The sequence below is a fragment of the Pipistrellus kuhlii genome, unplaced genomic scaffold (assembly GCF_014108245.1).
Source record: "Pipistrellus kuhlii isolate mPipKuh1 unplaced genomic scaffold, mPipKuh1.p scaffold_m20_p_3, whole genome shotgun sequence".
Classification (NCBI taxonomy): Eukaryota; Metazoa; Chordata; class Mammalia; order Chiroptera; family Vespertilionidae; genus Pipistrellus; species Pipistrellus kuhlii.
In genome coordinates this window covers 161554869-161569234 of record NW_023425529.1, presented here as the reverse complement: position 1 = coordinate 161569234, position 14366 = coordinate 161554869, and the positions used below count along the sequence as shown (strand labels likewise).

Genomic DNA, 14366 nt, shown 5'->3' with positions numbered 1-14366 from the left:
CAACAGAGTACAACCATTGAAATTTCTTTTGAGAGCCAAATTTTTTAAACTTAAACTTCTTCTAACACCACTTCTTCAAAACAGACTCGCCCAGGCCGTGGTATTTTGTGAAAGAGTCACACTCAAGGGGCCAAAGAGCCGCATGTGGCTCGAGAGCCGCAGTTTGCCAACCACTGCAGTCTATCCCATTGAATCAGGACACAGAACACTCGCACTGCAAGACACCATGGGCATCTTACAGGTGAGGTTTTAACTCCTTATGCTCATCGGGAACTGCCCTCACACTCACCCCGGTTCTTGCTGCTCAACAAGGCGGGCAGTGACCTCAAGATCAAAAAGGTGAGTCAGAAGGTGACAAAGCAGTGCCATCGCCACAAACCCACCACCACCGCTTTCAACAAAGCTCATGGGGAAAGGTCCCAAAAGACAGTGGCACAGAATGACTTGTTTGTATAACTGGTGCTTAAAAAATAAGAGACTTTAATTTTCGGAGCAGTTTTAGATTTATAGAAAAGTGGACCACAGAGTTCTCCTATATCCTCCCTCCACACACAGTTTCTCTGATTATTACCAAACTGCTTAAGTGTCCCCAAGCCCCTGGGCCACCTGCCCTCGCTGCTCCCCCACCCTCCTCCCACTGTAGGATCTGCCCTGCCTGGGACCCGCACTCCGGGGCAACTCAGGGCACCACCCCCGCCAGGACCTATCACCACCCCCTCCAGGGCCCGAGTCCCATGCCACACACACACCATCTTCCCCGAGTGCGTTTTACAGTCCAGATGGCAATGGCTGCTCTGTGTGCACAGGCCTTGCATGGCTTTTCCTCGGATCCACTTGAGAGGGAGCGGCTCCAGGCAGCCTGAAGAGCTGGCAGTGCCCACCCAGCCGCGTGCCTCATAGGCCTTAGAGAAGACGCAGACAGTGGCCCAATCCATAGTTCCACTGGTGTTGTTGGGTAAGTCCATCTTTTTGCATAAATCCTTCCTCTTTGTGGTTTTCTTTCTCTCCTCTCCAAGATGGTGCTGGGGTTGGGGGGGGGAGGGTTTAGGGGGAGGAGAGAGGGTCTTTGTGCTGCGCCCTCGGCTCTGAGGAGTCTGCACTGTCTCAGGTGGATCAGAGGCCTCTGTGGCTTCAGCCCCTCACAGGCCCCGCTCTGAATGCTGGCTCCACTCAGTCCCCGGTGGCCGCATCCTTTAAATCCCCACATGAGGCCCCTCCCCTAAGCGCCCCTCAGAGGCTTCGGGAAACTTCCAGAAGGTGCACTCAGGCTGTCTCACTGCCTAGGCCACTCTAAATAGTTCAAGGTGGGGGGGAGGGGTGTTCCCTGGTCCCCTGAGATGTGGTCCACCTCAAAGGACGCAAGCAGGGATCCTACCGGGCATGCTGAGTGAGGAAACTCCGCCTCCTGTCTCTATCTCACCATCAGTTCCTGATCTCCGCCCCCCCCATCCCCACTCCTCACCCCCACCCAGTCCCATGTTCCCACAGGGGCGTCCTCCCACTCCCAGGGCCCTCTGCAAACTGCACCTAGAGAAGTAGAAGACGCACCTTGGGGTACACGGGTCTGCAGGCACACAGGACTCTGGAAATAAGCAGCGCTCCCCTTCAACTTCTCCACTACCAGAACCTCCTTTGAGAAACTCCGAGTTTCAGTCTATTGCTCACACCCGCACCTTTACTTAGACCCAGGGACACACAGGCACTCCTGTGCAGGGAAACCCGAACGCCATCACCAGGGGCTCGGCAAGTGTCCTGGGCAGATGAGTACATTCAGCTACCGTGGCTTCTCACCCAGAGCAATCCTGACACCTAGAGGACAGCCGTGGTGGTCACAGTGGGGGGCTGCCGGCCTCTATGGGAGCTGGACACTGTGAGACACCCCGCAGTGCACACAGCGCCCACAGCAACAGGCAGCCCACCCAGATGCCCATCGTGCAGAGATGAGACCCAAGCTGCGAGCAAAGGGGCACCCAGGGGCCTGGGACGTGTATCCAGAGCTCACTGAGCACTCCTACACAAACAGTCACAAGACAGCTGCCCCCACTACAAAATGGACAGAACACCTGGACAGACACATCTTTAAAGAAAACACAAAGTGGCCAGTAAACACATGAACATATGCTCAATGCCATTAGTCATCCGGGGAATGCAAACCAAAGCCACAATGAGACACAACTCAACAGGACTGCCCGGGTGAGAATGATGGACGACGGCAAGTGCCAGAGAGGATGCGGGGAAACTGGAACCCACACACCGCTGGTGGGATGTGAACGGGGGCAGCCGCTGTGGAAAACTGTGGGCGCTCCTCCAACAGTTACACCCAGAATTACCACGTGACCCAGCAAGTCCACTCCTAGGCACTGACCCAAGAGAAATGACAGCATACTCCCACACATACGCGCGCATATAGATTCCTCATAGTGTTACTCATAGTCGCAAACAAGTGGAAACAACCCAAATGTCCATCAACCGATACATGGATAACAGCGGACGATCCAAACAGTAGAATATTAACCAGCCATAGAAAGGGAGGAAGCATTGGCTTTTGCTACCTGAATGAGCCGTGGGACATTGTGCTAAGGGGAAAAGCCGGACACAAAGAGCTGCATCTGATATGATTCTAATTACATGCAATGTCCAGAACATCCAGACAAAACCACAGAGACAGAACATAGATTAGCGGTTGTCAGGGACTGGGGGTCGGTGGAAATGGGGGGAGTGACTGCTAATGGGTATAGGTTTTTTAAAAAAATATATATTTTATTGATTTTTTTTACAGAGAGGAAGGGAAGGGATAGAGAGTTAGAAGCATCGATGAAAGAGAAACATCGATCAGCTGCCTCCTACACACCCCCTACTGGGGATGTGCCTGCAACCAAGGTACATGCCCTTGACTGAAATCGAACCCGGGACCTTTCAGTCCACAGGCCGACACTCTATCCACTGAGCCAAACTGGTTTTGGCGGGTATGGTTTTTTTTTCAGGGTGATGAAAATGTTCCAAAATTAGATAGTGGTGATGGTTGCCCAACTCTGTGAATAGACTAAAAGCCAATTGTACAGCTAAAAAGGATGAAATTTTATGGTATGTGAATTATGCCTAAAAAAGGCTCTTATTAGAAATCAAGTGAATGGCAAACCAGACAATCTATACCACACACACTCACACTCACATTTACCCACCCATGCAGACACGCGCGCGCGTACACACACACACACACACTTCACACACACCAGCCCCTCCTGGAAAACACACCAAGCTCTCTCACAAGTCACTTTCACTGCTTTGCCTGCCACAATCCAGAAGGTGACTGAGAAATGCATGAGGATGCTGTGCTAACTGAGGAGGGGACTAATTCCTAAGCTGACTTCACTGTGCCCTTATATTTCTATATAAGCCTCGATCACAAAGCCAGTTGCTGGATATCTCTCAGGCCTGTATGAGTACTTTGTTTCCTTGTACCTTCTAAAATGTATTTTCCTAAAATTTCCACATCATTTTGACATATCCTATCCTTTACATACTTCAATCCTGAGCCACTGTGCAGTTCAGACTTTGCCTGCTCAGCAGCACCACCTGCTGGCACACGGGGGCCCTGCAGGGGGTGGTCTCAATAGAAAAGGCCCCTGTCCACAGCCGGTGAAACTGAGGAAATTTTAAGCTGTCCACAACAGGGCACATAACTACCTCAAGAACTGTCACGCTCTGCACCGCTCTGAACACTACTGTAGGTAAAAACTTGGTTGCATGTGTCTCACACGACTGTATACATAGCCAAACAGCATTTTTGACCCCATTATTAACATACTCTAATTTTCTTATAACAAATTATTGTGTAAATCAAAATGAAAGTGTACCTTGGTTCTTAAGACCTTCACCCAGAGCATTTGCGCTATTTCAGAAAGCACCATAAGTGCTGTTTGTGGGTCCAGTCACCCACATTCACACCTGTGCGGCCTGCACCTGTGTGTCATTCATGGTATTCCACATGGTCACCAATATCCACACCTGCCCGGCCTGCACCTGTGTGTCATTCACAGTGTTCCACACGGTCACCACCATTTAGCCACACCTGCCTGGCCTGCACCTGTGTGTCATTCACAGTGTTCCACACGGTCACCAATGTTCACACCTGCCCGGCCTGCACCTGTGTGTCATTCACAGTGTCCCACATGGTCACCACCATCCACACCTGCCCGGCCTGCACCTGTGTGTCATTCACAGTATTCCACATGGTCACCACCATCCACACCTGCCCGGCCTGCACCTGTGTGTCATTCACAGTGTTCCACACGGTCACCAACATCCACACCTGCCTGGCCTGCACCTGTGTGTCATTCACAGTGTTCCACACGGTCACCAATGTTCACATCTGCCCAGCCTGCACCTGTGTGTCATTCACAGTATTCCACATGGTCACCAGCATCCACACCTGCCCGGCCTGCACCTGTGTGTCATTCACAGTGTTCCACACGGTCACTAACATCCACACCTGCCCGGCCTGCACCTGTGTGTCATTCACACTGTTCCACACGGTCACCAATGTTCACACCTGCCCGGCCTGCACCTGTGTGTCATTCACAGTATTCCACATGGTCACCAGCATCCACACCTGCCCGGCCTGCACCTGTGTGTCATTCACAGTGTTCCACACGGTCACTAACATCCACACCTGCCCGGCCTGCACCTGTGTGTCATTCACACTGTTCCACACGGTCACCAATGTTCACACCTGCCCGGCCTGCACCTCTGTGTCATTCACAGTGTTCCACATGGTCACCAATGTTCACACCTGCCCGGCCTGTACCTGTGTGTCATTCACAGTGTTCCACACGGTCACATGCCCAGCCTGCACCTGTGTGTCATTCATGGTATTCCACATGATCACCAACATCAAGACCTGCCCAGCCTGCACCTGTGTGTCATTCACAGTGTTCCACACAGTCACCAGCATCCACACCTGCCCAGCCTGCACCTGTGTGTCATTCACAGTGTTCCACACGGTCACCAGCATCCACACCTGCCCGGCCTGCACCTGTGAGTCCCTCCCAGTGCTCCACACGTACCTCAGGACTTCAGTTTCCCTTCTGGAGAGCCTGCCAAGCACTTACAGACACAAATACGTTTCATCATAAGTTGCTTTCTTTTCTTTCTATCAGTAATACAGATGAGGCATCCTGTTTCTGTTAGCTTGCGTTTGGGTGGGCATACGGCCTGTGAATTCCATTTCCGAGGACGGAAGGAGACATCGCTCCCAGGTCTGTTGGAAGAAGGGTGCTGGGTTTGATGCTGTGCCCTTGGCCAGAGAGGCCCCTTTTCAATTCTCCCCTTTTCCTGGCTTTGAGGCCACACTGGGGTTGTACTTTTCAACTACTTCTCCCATCTGTGGAGCTTCCCAGAGGCCCAATCATGTCTTTCGGCTGTGCTACTGCTTCTTCCTAACACTTCTCCTGGCAGGGCAGCTAGAGGCCGCTCGCCCATGTGGATGGCAGCGTGAGAATGTGAGAAGCCCACAGGAAGCAAGCAGGCCCTGGGGCAGTCAGCCTGCTTAGCGAGCAGCCTGTTCTGCCCTGTCGGGGTTTCTGAAGGACTGAGCTTGCCTGCAAGAAACCTGGGGCCATGGCAGCCTTATTTCTATCATCTAACCAGGACTCAGGAGGCAGCCGGGAACTGGCGTGGCAGATCAGCCTCCTCTCAGGACTCGCTTCTGTCTAGCTTCCTTCTCTCTCAGCTATCTCAGCCTGTTGCTTTGATACTCAGAGATGCAAGGTAGCTGCTGTCCTTCCACGATCATATCTTAATCCACACAGAGGGGACAAGAAGAAGGGGGAAGCCCCAAAGCCCCTCCCCATGGGATCATCTGCATGAAGCTCTGCCTACAGAGCTGTCGCACAGCCAGCTGGGAAGGTGAGTGGGAAGGCTGAGCAGTGCTAACAGGTGTGTCATCCTCACTAACAGAAAAAAAAAAAAAAAAAAAAAAAAATTCCAGGCCGAAACCAGTTTGGCTCAATGGATAGAGCATCGGCTTGTGGACTCAAGGGTCCCGGGTTCGATTCCGGTCAAGGGCATGTACCTTGGTTGCGGGCACATCCCCAGTAGGGGGTGTGCAAGAGGCAGCTGATCAATGTTTCTAATTCTCTATCCCTCTCTCTTCCTCTCTGTAAAAAAACAATAAAATATATATATTTTTTAAAAATTCCAGATTCTGCTAGAAGGAAAGGGGGGTGAATATGAGCGGGAAATTGCAGTTAGGTCTCCCCCACCTCTTCCCTCTGTCCCGGCACACACGGAGGGGGCTGGCATATTTCACGGGTACCGGGTTAAGTGCCATGGCAAGGGCACAGCTGTGGCTCTGCCCTTCTCTTTTCCAGTTAAAAATAAAACATTTGTGTCTTTAAACACCATATTTAAAACAAGTAAATATATATATATATATTTGCCTAACTGAATAATAACAACAGTCCACAGGAGATTCCCGCTTTTTGCCATCCACTTCGTTAACTGTCCAAGGGCTGGCCTCTGCCCAGTGGGAAACAACTAACAACTAGACCACGGAGCTTGCGCGTGGTTCCCGCTGCCTTTGGTCTTCCGACTCCATTCATTTCCAAAGGGGCCAGTCAGCACCGTCTCCACCCCATCACTGAGGTCATGTCACGTCCACACTGAGTCAGCGTCTCCTGTCACCGCCTGCCTTCCCTCCCGGGACCCCCTGACCGCCTAATCTTGTACACGTTAAAGCAGTAGTTGTGGCAAACCCGGCTCTCGAGCCACTTGTGGCTCTTTGGCCCTTGAGTGTGGCTCTTCAACAAAATACCACGTGTGGGCGCTCACGTACAGTGCGATTGAAACTTCGTGGCCCATGTGCAGAAGTCAGTTTTCTCAAGAGAAATTTCAATCGTTGTACTGTTGATATTGGCTCTGTTGACTAATGAGTTTGCTGACCACTGCGTTAAAGCATCCCTCTCTGTGCTCTGAAGTGCTATGTGTTTTGACAGATACACATTGCTGTGTGTCTACTGTTACAACATACACAGCATGGTTTCACGTCCTTGCAATCCTCGGTGCTCATTTCTCTTTAGCACTGAATGGAAGCCCTGTCTGGTGCACCAGTCTATTTGCCCACCCCCCTGCTGAAGGGCATCTTGCTTGCTTCCAGCTTTCGGTGGTTAATAAAGCTGCCAGAAACGCCCCAGGGCAGGTTTCTGTGTAAACACCAAGGAGAGTGATGGTTGAAGCCTACGGCAAAAGTGTGCTTTGTTTTATGAGAAACTGCCCAACCGTCTTTGGAAGTGGCCACACCATTTGTATTCCCGCCATTTCCACTCGTGCCCAGGGCACGAGGCCCTGCTGTTCGGCCTCCGCACGTTTCAATGTCCAGCGGGAATGACAAATGTCATGACGTGGGGTCACCTGAGAAAGGAAGCATCCACACAAAAGGAGGAAAACCAACACGTTACCGGCTACTGGCTTAGAGGACCTGGCAGTGACCGTGCCAGGCCCCTTCTCCGCCTCAGGCCCAGGCCCCGAGGCATCCCCAGGCTCCTTGTCCCCAGGTGAGAAGCTGAAGCTTGGAGGAGCCAGGCAGGTGCTCAGCAGGCCTTGGTGGTAATCACAACAGGCCTCACGTGCTTGTCTACTGCCCACTCTACGTGTCAGCTGAGAGAAACCCTGCCTGCTTCACAGACTTCACCAGGGAACTTGAAGGGTTAACCCAGAAATGAGTTTCAAATCAACTCCCCATTGTTTTTCCCAGAGTGGCTTTGCTAATGCATTGTAGAGAAGGCGGAAATGGCAGGCTCACATCCCCGATGAAAGATAAATGGCTTTCTCCAGTTTCCTGGCCTCCAACAAGATCAGGCTGCTGACCACATCCGACAGCACGCTTCAAGTTCAGCTCCCGCTGGGACAGATGCTGCGGTGACACAGGGGTGGGTCCTTCACACAACTTCATGTGCAGGGCCACCACCGCTCCAGAATCAGCATCCAGCTTACACCGAGACCCGGCTGCCATTCACGGGAAAAGCAAAATGAACCGACAGGACTCCATTTGGAGGCAAGAAAAATGGATATGGGAAGACAAGCTGTGGGCTGGATTCCCGGTGGGGGAGGGGAGAGGGCGTGCAGGAGGCAGCCAATCAATGTTTTGCTCTCACATCCATGTGTCTCTATCTCTTCCTCTCTTTTTCTCTCTCCCCAAAAATCAATAAATACGGTATATTTAAAAACAGAGAAAGACTCCACTCTACCCACTCTCCTGGTGGGATGCACCGTGGACACACATCGCAGAGGAAAGACAGACATGGGTCTACAGCTGCGGTGCAGGAAGCTGGGCAGGGTACTGGGGCCGGGTCCTTCCTGGCACTAATATTCTGAGCGTCCGTCCCAGCAAAGGCTGGTTAGAGGCTCCCGGTTCTGTGCCCACAGGTGCCAATCTCAGACAGCCACCTCACTGAGCAGAAAGCCAGGAGGGAGGGTGTCCTTTGGGTGCCCAGAAAAGCCACTCAACACAGAAGCCCTCCTGAGAGAGGGTGCCACACACATGTCCATTTCCATTAAGGGTCAGAGTCAGGAAGCTTCTCAGAGACTCTTTTTTAACACGTGGCCTTTTTCCAGTGCCAAGGCCACGCCCATGGCACTGTGGCTCTGAGTCCTACCCATGTCCGTACAACTGGCAAGCGGAACAGTTTCGTGCTGCCTGCTCTAGCGATGAAAAGACCTAAAACTGCCAGCACTCCTACAAACAGAACCCCAGGAGCAGATGGTCGTCACGATTTTTGTAAGGAGGAAAAAGCACCGTGTTTATCTGAAAGATCCGGAAATCGTTCCCTTACATTCAGGTCATGTGAACTTCACAAGCCACGTGAACTTCTGGCAAGGCTAGCCAGAAACAACCTCTGTGACTCTCGCCAAGGATGGAATTAGCCACATTCACACACTGGATTAACCCTGACTGGGAAGGCCCACAGCCGCTGCAGCACGCAGTTAACCGAGGAAGGTAGAGAGGAGGGAGATCTCTACCTTGCAAGTCACATTATGGAAAGATTTTCTGTTAAACGATAGAAATGTCAAGCTTATACAAAAACAGTGAGAACAGTGTAATGACTGCGCATTCACATCTGTGCCCAGCTAGCCTTGCTTCCAATGCGCCCTCCCCTGCAACTGCTGCCCCCACAAACCACCAGCCAGCCACATGTAAATCATTCGGTGCATAGCTCTAAAAGGCAGTGGCATTTTATAATTATAAAATATGAACACAATACACTCAGTGACGCCATGGCCACGACACAGTTAATAGTCCTTCAGGATTAAATGGCTAGCCAGCGTTCCATTGCCTTTTCTGTTTGCTAAATCCAGTTGGTTTGCTTACATTGGAGCCCTCACACAGCCGGCGCATACACTGCAGTTGGCCGCTCTGTCTCCCAGGTCTCTCTTGATTTACAGGTTCCCTTTCCAATTCCTTTTCCTTTGCAATTTTGTTGTTGTTGAAGGAACCAGGTCGCTGGTCAAGTAAACCCTCCCACAGTCTGGAGTTTGCCCATGCTGCGCCGTTAGTGGTGTTTATGGTGCTTCCTGTGTCCCTCAGTCCCCGGTACCTCCTATAAATTGTCAGTTAGACCAGAGGCTCCTGCAGATCCAGTTCAGCATTTTATTTATTTATGTACCCCCTTGGAAGAGCACCTCAAACTCTCCCTCTGGGTCATCTCTGTCCACTTCCCTTCCCATCCCCCTATATCTGCTTTGAGGTGAATACCTGCTTACCTATAGGGCCATGGCCAGCAAACTTCGGCTCACGAGCCACATGTGGCTCTTTGGCCCCTTGAGTGTGGCTCTTCCACAAAATACCACGGCCTGGGCGAGTCTATTTTGAAGAAGGGGCGTTAGAAGAAGTTTAAGTTTAAAAAATGTGGCTCTCAAAAGAAATTTCAATCGTTGTACTGTTGATATTTCGCTCTCTTGACTAAGGAGTTTGCTGACCACTGCTATAGGGCAATCCAGTCCCGTTTCTGCCCGTTTTTTGTAGTTGTCTGAGCAGAGGGTCACCACACACGGCACTGTGCCCCTCAGACTGGATGGGTCTCTACTTCTCCACCTCCTGAACTCTGTCCACCCTCCAAAGCCCAACGGAGCCTCTGGAGGCCGAGGCACCCACCCCCACAGGAGGTGGCTCCATGGTTAACAACTGTCTGTACTCATGGGACATCCATCACACCCAGCCTGTTCCTGACATCTCTGTCTGCAGGCCCCTGGCTCTATTCTTCAACCTGGTTGGAGTTTTGGTCATTTTATTTAACCACACAGCTCAGCCCAAGAGACACATAAGTGCCATGAGTGTCAGGTCACTGACCACACACGTGTGTGCCGGCAGCAACACGCTCACGTCACTTTTCACAGCTGCTTGCCAGGGGAAAGCTGTCTCCTGCAGTTTGAAAGAAGACGTTATATTTTCGTTAGATGGCCACAGAACTGGATTCTAAAGACTCTGTTCCCTCTTCCTACTTCCCAGCACACACATCTGTGTGCTTCCCTATGCAGATTGGGGAGGTATGCAGACCCCTTTTCCTTAAATACCTAACTTTGCAGCTATTGTGATACTCTTCCTGTGTCTAGCTTCAGGAAACAGCGAAAGTCCAAACTGCACAAGGTGGGAAACCTTAGCACAGTAACTTCAGACACTTGGAAAAGAGGGCATTTCATTATGAGCCATAAAAGTACTTGGTGTGTCTCTTTAAGAAGAGCAGGAAAGAAAAGGATTCAACATGCATAATTCAGCCAAGCCTTGATATTTGAAGGAGAAATTATACAGAGAAGTCATGCGGGTTGTTGGGTTTTTCGAAGCATGGAGAAATGTAATATTGCATCTCAAATACATTTCATGGTCTGCTTAACTTAATAAATAAAAAATTGCATTTCTGAGTTACAGATGGTGTCGATAAAATGAAGGCACACGTGAATACCGTTACCAAGAGTGTAACTAGAAAAGTTGTCTATCTCAGTATTGAGATCAAATTTTCAAATAGCTAAAATGAGACTACAAATACAGACTTATAGGAAAAACAAACACATACATGATACTATAATCAAAGTTTGCATAGGTTATATGCTTTCTATTCTTTAAAAGTATTTCAAAGTTTTTTGGTGTTTTTTTGTCGGTTTGTTACAACACAAAACAGTGGTTCTTAATGTTTTTGGTACGAAAATGTCATTTTAATATAAAAATTGCAAACTCTTACCAGATAGTCACTTTTAAAATATATGATTTAGAAAATGCCTCAAAACTAAATGCTATTTTGTACAATTCATGTCTTCTAGATGAATTTGAATGAATGCAATTGTCTCTGGAACACTGAGAGAGAGAAACAAAATCCGACAGGAGGCACTGAGTCTACAAGGAGGCCCACGCCAAGATCTGAACAGCCTCTCATATCACCGGAGGCCGAGGAAGCAGGGAAGCAGCTGAGTCCTCACAGCTGGCATGGAGATGCCCCCAGAGCAAAACAGAGAAGGAAAAATCATCTCGGCGTGGAAGAAAGTAAGTTTCCAAAGAGCTACTCCTTCCAAAAGCACTAGATCCAGCTGGTTTCCAAGGGGTGTTCTACCAAAGCTTCATAGAATGGGTCATTCCAAAATACGATACTCACAGTATAGAAAAAGGACACATTTCAAGTTCTTTCAACGAAGAGAACAAAACATTGATACCAAAATCTGACAAACACTGCACAGAAGAAAAACTCAGACAATCCTATTTACAAGTACCAAAGTAAAAATTCTTCAATAAACAGTATCAGATATTTCCAGTTCTTATGTGTGGGCTGCACTTAGCAACCTGGTTCCAAACAATACAAGTTGGGAAGGGGTGAGGGGAATCACCATACTGTAGAGGAACCAAACAAACATGACCTCAGCTCAGTGATCAAGGTCAATGTCCACAGTGATGAGTTATGGTGACAGCATGCTCCCCTGACATGATGTGATGAGAGGGGCACTTTACCTCTGTTCTTCCTCCCCAAAACTCATGACTCCATTATAGCCAAGAGAAAATCATCAGACGAATCCCAGTAGAAGCTCAGTCTACAAAACACCTGCAATCCTCCTCAAAAATGGGAGATTATATTTTTCTAGGAATTTGTCCATTTCATCAACATTGTCCAGCTTGTTGGCATATAATTGCTCACAGTATTTTCTTACAATCCGTTATAGTTCTGTGGTATAGTTCACCACTTTCATTTCTGATTTTATTTATTTGGGTCCTCTTTGTTTCTTGATGAGTCTGGCTAGAAGTTATTAATCTTATTTATATTGGTTTCATTGACCTTTTGTTTTTTTTGTTTGTTTGTTGTTTAGTCTCTGTCATTTATTTCTGCTTTTTTGATTTTTTTTGTCTGGAAGATCTATCCAGTGAAGTCAGTGGGGTGTTAAAGCCCCTACCATGACTGTCTTTTTTTTTTCCCCTCATCAAAATCTCAAAGAAATTTTTATTTATTTATTTTTATTTTATTTTTTAATTATTGGTTAGGTATCACATAATTGTCCTCATCCCCCCATTCCCATCCCAAACCCCTCCCCATGTATGCCTCACCCCCCTGTCGTCCATGGCCACTGTTTAGGTTTATGCATGCACACAAGTCCTTTGGTTGATCTCTCTCCCTTACCCCCACCTTCCCCTACCTACCTCTGAGGCTTGAGAGTCTGATCACTGCTTCACTGTCTCTGGGTCTGTTTTTGTTCATCAGTTTATGTTGTTCATTATTTCCGCTAAATGTGTGAGATCATGTGATCCAAGAAATACCCTTGTAAGAACCTAAACTGCGACAAGCCATAATGGTTATGCTGAGAGGCAAATGAATCCGTCTGTAGTGAGTTCCTTTCTGGGCCAATAGTTCTTTTGAGTCCCAATTTCAATGCGGTAATTTCAAATAGTTCCTTATCTATGACTGTCTTAATGTCGATCTCTCCCTTAAAGTTCTTCAGAAATATATACATATTTGGGCACTCCTATATTGGGTACGTATATGTTTACCAGGGTTATATCCTCTTGTTGGATCAACCCCTTTAATATTATGTAGTGACCTTTGTCTCTTGTAATGGCCTTCATTTTGAAGTCTATTTTGTCAGATATGAGTATTGCTAACTCAGCTTCCCCGGTCCCCACCCCACCCCACCCCCATTTGCATGGAAAGATTTTTTTCCATCTTTTCACTCTCATCCTGTGAGTTTTTTGTTCTGAGGTGGATCTCCTATTGACAGCATATATTTGGGTCGTGTTTTCTTAACTATTCCCTTACACTATGTCTTTTGATCAGAGCATTTAATCCATTTACATTTAGGGTTATTATTGATAGATACTTATTTACTGCCATTTTAATTCTTTATGCCTATGTTTCTCTCTCTATTATTATTATTATTATTACTATTATTATTATTATTACAGAAGTCTCTTTAAAATTTCTTGCAATGATGGTTTAGCCTTTTTTTGTTGTTTTTGTCTGAGAAGCTCTTAATTTCACCATCTATTTGGAATCATTGCCTTGCTGGATATAGTAATCTTGGCTTCAGATACTTGCTTTTCATTACCTTGAATACTTCATTTCCAATTGGTCATTTTTCATAGTTTCTATATCTTTTCTCATGCTGTTCCTTATAATCATTACTCTGAACTCTATAACTGATAATTTTTTTTTTTTTATTTCCACTTCATTTAGTTCTTATTCTGGAGAATTCTTTTGTTCTTTCATTTGGGATTTGTTTTTTGTCTCCCCATTTTGGCTGCCTGTTAGGGTTTGTCCTGTGGATTAGATAGGTCTGCGACAGCTCTCTGTCTTTTTGGAGGGCCTTTGGTGGTCAGATGCTGTTTGTGATTGGCACTGAGTACCCTGTTTGGGGCTATCAGAAATCCACAGCTTGTGGCTCTCTCTGCTGGGTGCCTTTGGAAAGGACCAAGATGTGCATCCAGGCCTGCTTTTCCTAGGCCAGAGGCAGATCAGGCAAAGACTTAAAAGCATCCAGGGATTTGCCTCTGCCTGTATGCTGATAGTTATTTTCAGTCTCTTAATGAGCCTCAAGCTGCAGATCACAGCAAGGCATAAACTCCACAGGGTGGGGAGAGAGGCTTTCCATCAGGATGAAACAATTGCTTCCCTGCTGCCCTCCCACCCCAAGGCAAAAGCTGCCTGGATAGTAAAGGTCCTGCCGGAGGAAAATGTCCTCCGCAGTGTGGGGGAATGACTCAGCACAGGAAACCTGGCAGCTCTCACCCCAGAGCCCCAACCCTGGGTTCTCCTCACACAGCTCTAGTCCACTCTGCCTTCCCTCTGCCAGAGCCCAAGGTGAGTTGCTGCACATGAAATTTTGTGTGTTTGCCCTTTAGC

General features: G+C 48.3%; 1 protein-coding gene across 1 annotated transcript in view; it reads right to left on the bottom strand.

The window, feature by feature from the left end:
• The window catches only part of MCF2L (MCF.2 cell line derived transforming sequence like), a 184655-nt gene that overhangs the window by 147847 nt on the left and 22442 nt on the right, over positions 1–14366 (bottom strand). The gene's annotated exons all lie outside the window — the stretch shown is intronic.